The sequence below is a fragment of the Prionailurus bengalensis genome, chromosome B1 (genome assembly GCF_016509475.1).
Source record: "Prionailurus bengalensis isolate Pbe53 chromosome B1, Fcat_Pben_1.1_paternal_pri, whole genome shotgun sequence".
Lineage (NCBI taxonomy): Eukaryota > Metazoa > Chordata > Mammalia > Carnivora > Felidae > Prionailurus > Prionailurus bengalensis.
In genome coordinates, this window is record NC_057344.1 from 28,994,494 (window position 1) to 29,004,034 (window position 9,541).

Here is a 9,541-nt window from a genome sequence, read left to right on the forward strand (position 1 = left end):
GTCACCTATGGAGTATGGGAATCCCAGCAGCAAGAACACACTTGGCAGGAGGTTGGAGAAAGGTAATCCTTCCCCCCAACCAGACCTGCAGAAGGACCAACTAATGCACCCCTAGAGAGCTGGCATTTGGATATCTGCCAACAGATTGAGCATCTGCCAGTCAATTAGCCACAGAAGCAACCAAAAGGGAATAAGCAATTCTGCTAGTCAGTCATCAGATTTTCTTCCTCCTCCTCTTCCCAACCCTAACTTCAAAGGGTTAGTGCATGGAAGGGGGAGGTGACATAGAGGAGATAGCTACAGCCATCAGTCTAGCATGAACCGGGGTTGGGGTGGAGGTAAGAGGAATTTGAATCAGATGTGCGATTGAAGATGGAAAACTGAATTGAGACTGTTCCAATATCCCAAAGAGATGGAAATTAAGCTGAGATATAAAAGGAGCAACTACCCAGTGGGACTAAGGGGTATTTGACACTTGGTAGGAGTTGCGAAAAGTAGAGGTTTATGTTTATACATATATCTGCCCGTAATATGGCTGTAGGAGGGCAAAGAAGTGGACTCAAACACTCCTAATGGTTAGTGACATTTCTTATATTGGGGGAGTAGAAGGAGAAGGGTGGAAGGGCCAGATATTTACATTGTTATAATCTCTTAGATCTATATTGGGGTGCCTGGGTGGCTCAGTTGGTTGTGTCTGACTCTTGATCTCGGCTCAGGTCATGATGTCACAGTCTGTGAGTTCAAGCCCTATGCTGGGCTTTGCACTGACCGTGCGGAGCCTACTTGGGATTCTGTCTCTCCTCTCTACCCCTCCACCACTTGCTCTGTTTCTGTCTCTTTCTCAAAATAAATCTAAAAAAGAAATTTAAAAAATAAATCTATATTGCTTTTTAAATTAAAGCTAAGGTAGGAGGGCATCCCAGGATGATGGCACAACAATAGGTTTGCTTCCACCTGGTCCCTGTTTTAACTTCCACCTGCCTCTCTTGCTGGCTAGGACTGGCAGGTGAGCAGGGTCTCAGAGTGCTGACTCTTGCTGGTGAGACCAACACCTGGAAGTGGGGAAAGCTAGGTCAAAGGTAGGAATGTGAAGGATACCAAAGAGATGCCTGGACATGCAGGGGAAGGTTGGTCTAGGTTTTCTGGGATGCGTCAGACCTTTTGGATTCCAAAAGGACAGATCAAATTCTTTTCATTCTCCAGGTAGAAGAACTCCATGAGATTGAGAGGGTCAGGGGCCTATCCTATTGCTTTGGCAGGTATCTGATGACCTACCTCCTTTGAGACTTCTAGGCAGCAGAGCCTTAGTGAGAGAACATCCCCTGCCTTTTCCAAGAGGTGAGGAGTCCTTAGGGTCAGGGGTCATCCTCCCTTGAAGAAGCCCATACCTGCCCCCCTTTCTAGACCATGTTCCCAGTACATAGGACCCAAGAGTGTCTGGCCTAAACATTTCTGAGTCCCTAGGAGCCTCTGACCTTGGTTTAACTCTTTGGTGTGCTCATTTCTCATCATGAAGGGTGGTTAGAAATGGCTATTTGCAGGGGTTATGGACAAGGCTTGGATGTCTAGGCTGAGTGTTCACATGTATGCACAGGAGTTCTTTGTGGTGAAGAAAAGAGCCAAGGGCAGGAAGAGTGAGCTCTGTCCATGAGTGGATTCTGTGTACACAAATAGCACAGTTTCCCTTTATAACTTCCTCTGGACTTTAGTAGGTCAGCATATGTTCAATGAAGTCTGTTTTTACTAGCCGTTTTACTAGCTATGTGACTTTGGACAAATAGACATTCTGAGACTCAGACAATTTGTAACACGAAGAGAGGTTGCTGGGATTAAACTCAATTCATGCAGACCATTTGACAATGGTTGGCATACATAGTTGGTATTCACCCAGTTGGAGCTGTAGAAATTTCTAAGGGAAAAGGCAGACTTTGTCCTGGGTATCCTGAGGAGGCAATCTATCTCCCTAGACGTTACTTGGGCATTACTTGGTGAAATCACTGTGGTCCAGTGTGTGCCCCTATTGTTCTTGCTCAGAAATTTGGGGTGTCCACACCCAAAAATGGATCCTTCTTTCAAGAGTAGATTCAGGCTCTCGTTCAAGTTGACAGAGATGGAACTAAATATTCAACAAATTATGTGGAGTACCGGCTGTGTGCCTGGCACTGTCCTAGGTGCTAGGGATACAACAATGGCAAAACAAAACATGTTACATGGTAAACATTACATGGTGATAAGCCATAGGAGGACAAAGCAGGGAAGACAGTAGGGAGTGTTTCAGTCTGGGTCAGAGAAGACCTTGCTGAGATGTGAACTCTGGAATTAGCATGGATTTGGCAACTTTTGCTGTGACCTTGAGCAAATCAATCCTCTGTAAGCCTCATTTATTAATAGCATTTTAAAGAAGAGGAAGCAGTCTTAGTTGGAGAATTACACAAAGTACACATTTAGCATAGTTCTTAGCACTGTGGGAATAATGAACGTTAGCTATCTCATCCTTTGCCTATAGGAAAGCTATGGGAAAGCCACATTATAATCAGAAGATTGCCTAGTGGTTCAGTCAAAGAGAAGGGAGTTGGGTAATTTTGGTATTTAAAGAAAGGCGCCAGGTAGATTTCCTGATGTACTAAAGTAATTGTTACTTTTCATTTAACAAAGGATACAAAGGGATGGGCATTCCAGAAGCTTTTAAGAAAATAACTGGAATAATAAGATATTTGGAAGTTGATGAGATATTCTGGTTCATGAATTGGTTTTCTGTGAAGACATAGCCTTAACATTTTTGAATAGAAATTACTTTTAATTTCCTCTGGGTTCATTGTAGCTGATTAAGGGTAGGGATATTTAAGCTTGGGAGTGCTGACAGTGCAAGACAGAAACAAAGAGGGAGAAAAAGGCATCTGCTGGAACTCTGTAAGCCTTAGAGAAGATATGGGACTTGATAAGCCGCCCAGACCCTCTTTGACTTAGATCCTAATGGGGCAGTTTAGTACTTTTATTGACTCACTTGAATTTCATACAGTTTTAAGCATCCACCAAGAATCAATCATCAGTTTATTTCTTTCTTTTTCTCCTGTGGCTCATTTTCACACTGGGAGTGACGGAAGGAATATTTACCTAGCTGGTGAAAGAGCACCACCTACTGGTAAATTTAGGTAATTTCAGGTTTATGGTACACGGTGGGGTGGGGGTGGGGGGATCGTTTGTTATGGTTTTGGCCGAAGGTTCATGGCTACTGTGTCAAGACAGAAAGGAAGAGGTGTTTACTCTGGGCCAGTTTCTATGAGTCACAGAGAAGCTGGAGTCTGTTCATTCATTTACAGAGCAGCAGGCATTTGAATTAAGCCCGTTCATCAGTTCCTATGCACAGGGCATAATAGGCTTTACTGTTCTCAACTGGAAATTTTCCACTGATATGTATTTAGAAATTTTTGTGGCTCCTCACAGTCCAGAAAAGGGCTTCTTAAACTTTCTTCTCATCTACCACACCATCCCAACGTAGAGAATCCCACAGCCTTATAGAATGAGAACGATGCTTAGTCCTCATTTGACAAATGTGATGATTATGTCTAGTCTCCAAACCTAGATTCTAAGTGTCTTGAAGATAGAATAATAGCACTACTGTAGAGAGCATCTCGGAAGCCTAGGGTAAGTACTGTACTGTTTATCATCCTGGATGAGACCTGCCATCAGGCCACCCATCCCCAGCTGTGATAACTGCAGTCTCAGGATTATCTTGTTACGGAATGAGTTGTGTTCCCCCCAAATTTGTATGTTGAATCCCTCAGACTGTGACTATATTTGGAGGTCGAGTCTTTCAAGGGGTAATTAAACTGAGGACATTTGGAGATGGGGAGGGAACATGCTAATCCAATATGACTGGTGTCCTTCTGAGAAGAGGAGATTTGGGCAAGGACACCCCCAGAGAGGGAAGACCATGTGAGGACACAGGGAGAAGACAGCCTACAAGCCAAGGGGAGAGGCTGCAGAAGATATCAACCCTGCTTGCTGACCCCTGGATCAGCCTCCAGAACTGTGAGAAAATAAATTTCTGTTGTTGAAGCCACCCAGTCTGTGGTATTTTGTCATGGCTGTCCTATCAATTGAGTTCCTCAATTGTTCAAATTCATCCTGAAAACCTGACTATCACACAGTCTTTCTCTGAGCAATGTTTTCCCTTCACACACTCATTCTGTGGAGTCCCCAGTGTGGGAATTCTAGCCTCAACCTATGTCTTCCCTTTTCAGACTTCCGTTGGGAGATGCTGAGCTCATCCAGAGCAACGGAAAGGGGAATGGAAGAGAATCAGCCAGGAGTAGGCTCCTTGACACTTGAAGATGCCCTGTCTGCATTTTAAGGGCTCTCAGAACCTCTCAGCCTAAAATCAAGGCCTTTTGCAACTTGGCACTAACTAACATTTTGTTAAAAACGAAGTTGCAAATAGAGTATATGTTAATCAGAAAAAATAGAAACACAATTAGAAAAATAAATTCTTACGATCTGCCCACCCAGAGTTCACCGTAGTTGCAATCAGGGGTTTGCTTTTTGGCTCAGTTTGAAATAGGTTTTGACATTTCGATATGTTCACATCATTTATTTTATTTTATTTATTTATTTTTCCATTTTTTGTTTTTATTTTATTTTATTTTCAATATATGAAGTTTATTGTCAAATTGGTTTCCATTCAACACCTAGTGCTCATCCCAAAAGGTGCCCGCCTCAATACCCATCACCCACCCTCCCCTCCCTCCCACCCCCCATCAACCCTCAGTTCTCATTTTTTAAGAGTCTCTTATGCTTTGGCTCTCTTCCACTCTAACCTCTTTTTTTTTTTTCCTTCCCCTCCCCCATGGGTTTCTGTTAAGTTTCTCAGGATCCACCTAAAAGTGAAACCATATGGTATCTGTCTTTCTCTGTATGGCTTATTTCACTTAGCATAACACTCTCCACTTCCATCCACGTTGCTACAAAGGGCCATATTTCATTCTTTCTCATTGCCACGTAGTACTCCATTGTGTATACAAACCACAATTTCTTTATCCATTCATCAGTTGATGGACATTTAGGCTCTTTCCATAATTTGGCTATTGTTGAGAGTGCTGCTTATAAACAATGGGGTACAAGTGCCCCTATGCATCAGCACTCCTGTATCCCTTGGGTAAATTCCTAGCAGTGCTACTGGTGGGTCATAGGGTAGGTCTATTTTTAATTTTTTGAGGAACCTCCACACTGTTTTCCAGAGTGGCTGCACCAGTTTGCATTACCACCAACAGTGCAAGAGAGTTCCCATTTCTCCACATCCTCTCCAGCATCTATAGTCTCCTGATGTGTTCATTTTGGCCACTCTGACTGGCGTGAGGTGATATCTGAGTGTGGTTTTGATTTGTATTTCCCTGATGAGGAGCGACATTGAGCATCTTTTCATGTTCCTGTTGGCCATCTGGATGTCTTCTTTAGAGAAGTGTCTATTCATGTGTTCTGCCCATTTCTTCACTGGGTTATTTGTTTTTTGGGTGTGGAGTTTGGTGAGCTCTTTACAGATTTTGGATCTTAATTTTTTTTTTTAATGTTTATTTTTGAGAGAGAGACAGAGCTTGAGTGGGGGTGGGGCAGAGAGAGAGAGGGAGACACAGAGTCTGAAACAGGCTCCAAGCTCTGTCAGCACAGAGCCCAACATGGCTCAAACAGTGGAACAGCAGGATAGATCATGATCTAGGCCAAAGTCAGATGCTTAACTGACTGAGCCACCCAGGCTCCGATAGAGACTCTTAAATACAGAGAATAAACACAGGGTTCCAGGAGGTGAGGTGGGTTGGGGGATGGGCTAGATGGGTGATGGGCATTAAGGAGGGCGCTTGTTGAGATGAACGCTGGGTGTTATACGTAAGTGATAAATCACTAAATTCTACTTCTGAAACCAATACTACACTATATGTTAACTTGAATCTAAATAAATAGAAAAGATACTGCTGTTTGCCTCTGCACAAGTTTTCAGGCAGGAGAATGCAAACGAGCTGGGGTCCAGGGAAGGTGGAAAGGGAAACAATGGTTCGATTCTACTGTAATTTTCCTATCAATGGAACTGCTAGGCAATCAACTAATCAACTGTCTAGAAGGCTTTAAAAAAAATACACAACACAGTTTAATCCTATATAAATAAAAGAATATGGGTGAGATGGGTGAAAGTGGCCAAAAGGTACAAACTTCCAATTATGCAATAAAGAGTTCTTGAGGATGTAATGTACAACATGAGGACAGGAAAAAAAAGAAAGAAAAAGAAAAGGAAAGAATATTTTTCTTATTATCAGGACCTGGCTCTGCTATCAGGAAGGCTAGTTCCCGCTATTGAGCTGAAGTATATTGATCTAATCTTGTTTTTCATGAGTGCTGAGGCATTCAGGTGGCCCTCACCACATTTCAAGGTCTACTTTATCAGCTAATGGTATTACATGATTAAATTCTTTTGTTTATAGTCTCCTGAAGATGGAAAGGCTTTTTTGCATTTCTTTTTCAAATTCCTTCCACCATACACTGTATCTTAGATGTCAGTTGTTCACCCTCCTCCCAACAACTCTCCTCTAAATTAACTTTAAGTGGCAAGATTATGGTGGTTGTGATAACAATGGTGGAGAAGGATTGGAGAAGTAAAGCCAACAATAGAGCAAGATCGGCAAAATGGAGTTCCAAGGGGATAAACAAGCAGCTGATGGCTGGTTAATGGGTTAGGCATAATGAGAATAAACAAAATCTGAAGTTCTTAGTTTTCTCAGATGACCATCAATTCCCAGAAATGCCCTGAGTTTCCACTGTAATTTTCTAATTAATGAGATGAACTCTGCCCTTCAAAAATGTCATGATCAGATTATCGTAGCCTTACTAATTAATCCCACTCTTACTGTAACAGGTCTCCTCTCCAGCTCATAAACCAGGATCCCAGACTGCTGATCCGTCAATCAGTCTGCTCAGAATTCTGTCAAGTGAGCCAAGATATTGATTTATAAATAAAATAATGTGCTACCTGGCTTTGATAATATAAAAAAGGTAACTAATTTCTCAAGAGTGTGCTAATTCAATATAACATAATAAAGAAAATTGTCTTGCAATTTTAAAGCTATGTGATTTCAGAACCTACCAATTAGCTTGCTTCCAAAAGTTCAATTCCTCTAATTGGGGAGAACTTGTTTAATTCCGATAGCTCTAAGCTTGACTTTTTGTGACAAAATGCCCTAGATATGTTAAGGAGCCACTAGCTTAATAAGCATTTTCTTAAGCCAGATAAATATCTGGGATGAGAAATAGAAGTTGAGTCATCTTTATCTTTTTTTTTTTCTGTGATCCAGTGCTACTACATGGATGTGGATGTGCATGTTGATGTGGATGTGTGTTCACTTACAAGACTATAAAATTTCCTTTACATCAAACTCCTGAGACAAAATGAACCAATCATGAATGCCAAACTTGAACCAGCCAGGTTGATTCCTTTTTTTTTTTTTTAATGTTTATTTATTTTTGAGAGAGAGAGAGAGAGCATTGGTGGGGAGGGGCAGATAGAGAGGGACACAGAATCTGAAGCAGGCTCCAGGCTCTGAGATGTCAGCACAGAGCCTGACATGGGGCTCGAACCCACAAACCGTGAGATCATGACCTGAGCTGAAGTCAGTTGCCCAACTGACTGAGCCACCCAGGAGGCCCCAGGTCAATTTCTTGAATAATGAATTGAATTGCACCTTCCTAAGAATTTCTTAAACCCTGAGCCAAATCAACTTTAAACAAAAATTTCTGAGTTTGATTTTACATGTCTTTCTTCCTTTTTTGTTTTCATTTCCCTTCTCTTTTCCTTTTACCTTTCCTTTCTCTCCTTTGCCCTTTTCACCTTTTCCTTGATTCCCAACTGAAGTTATCCATTTTTATCTCTGTTATGTTTGTTCATCACTCATTCAATCATGTATTTGTTCAGTAGGTATTTATTGAATATATTGTTGGAGTGCACCAGGTACTGGGAATTTAGTGATATGCAAAATTCAGCTCCCCAAAAACAAATATATACATAATTTTGATAGGTACAATAAAGTAAACAAATAGGTTGCACATCTTCTTTGGTGAGTTTTCTTGCAGACCTTTGCCCTCTTTTCTTTTTGTTTGTTTTTTAGATTTTTTTTATTTTTTATTATGTGAAATTTATTGTCAAATTAGTTTCCATACAACACCCAGTGCTCATCCCAAAAGATGCCCTCTGCCCTCTTTTTTAAATTGGATTGTTCAGGATCATATTATTGGGGTTGTTTTGTTTTTTTTCAATTTTTTTTTTCAACGTTTATTTATTTTTGGGACAGAGAGACAGAGCATGAACGGGGGAGGGGCAGAGAGAGAGGGAGACACAGAACCGGAAACAGGCTCCAGGCTCCGAGCCATCAGCCCAGAGCCTGACGCGGGGCTCGAACTCACAGACCGCGAGATCGTGACCTGGCTGAAGTTGGACGCTTAACCGACTGCGCCACCCAGGCGCCCCTACACAGAACTCTTAAAACCCAATAATATGGGGCGAACTCTTAAAACCCAATAATATGGGGCGAACTCTTAAAACCCAATAATATGGGGCGAACTCTTAAAACCCAATAATATGGGGCGCCTGGGTGGTGCAGTCGGTTAAGCGTCTGACTTCAGCCAGGTCACGATCTCGCGGTCCGTGAGTTCGAGCCCCGCGTCAGGCTCTGGGCTGATGGCTCGGAGCCTGGAGCCTGTTTCCGGTTCTGTGTCTCCCTCTCTCTCTGCCCCTCCCCCGTTCATGCTCTGTCTCTCTCTGTCCCAAAAATAAATAAACGTTGAAAAAAAATTGAAAAAAAAAGAGTTCTGTGTATATTTTGGATAATAGTCCCTTATCAGATATCTTTACCAAATATTTCTCTAAGTGTGGGGTGTATCTTCTCATTCTCTAGACTATGTCTTTCACAGAGCAGTAATTTTTGGGGGGGGGGGATTGCAGCTTTGGTGTTATATCTAAAATGTCATCATCAAACCCAAAGTTACCTTGATTTTCTCCCATGTTACCTTCTAGGAGTTTTATAGTTTTGTGTTTTACATTTAGGCTTATAATCCATTTGGGGTTAATTTTGTGAAGGGTGTAAAGTCTGTGTCTTGATTCATTTATTTGCATGTAGGTGTCCAGTTGTTCCAGCGCTATTTGTTGAAAAAATGACCTTTTCTCCATTGTATTGCCTCTGCTCCTTTGTCAAAGATAAGTTGACTATATTTATTTGGATCTATTTTTGGGCTCTGTCTTCTGCTGCATTGATATATTTGCCTATTATTTCACCAGTACTATACTGTCTTGATTGATTTGTCTTGATATGGTGTTGAGTTGTCCTGAAGCTTTATAGTAAGTCTTGGAAGTCAGGTAGCATAGGTACTCCAACTTTGTTCTTCTCTTTCAATATTATATTGGCTAATCTGTGTCTTTTGCCTCTCCATACAAAATTTAGAATCAGTGTGTCAATATTAACACAGTAACTTTCCGGGATATTGATTGGGATTGCATTGAATCCAT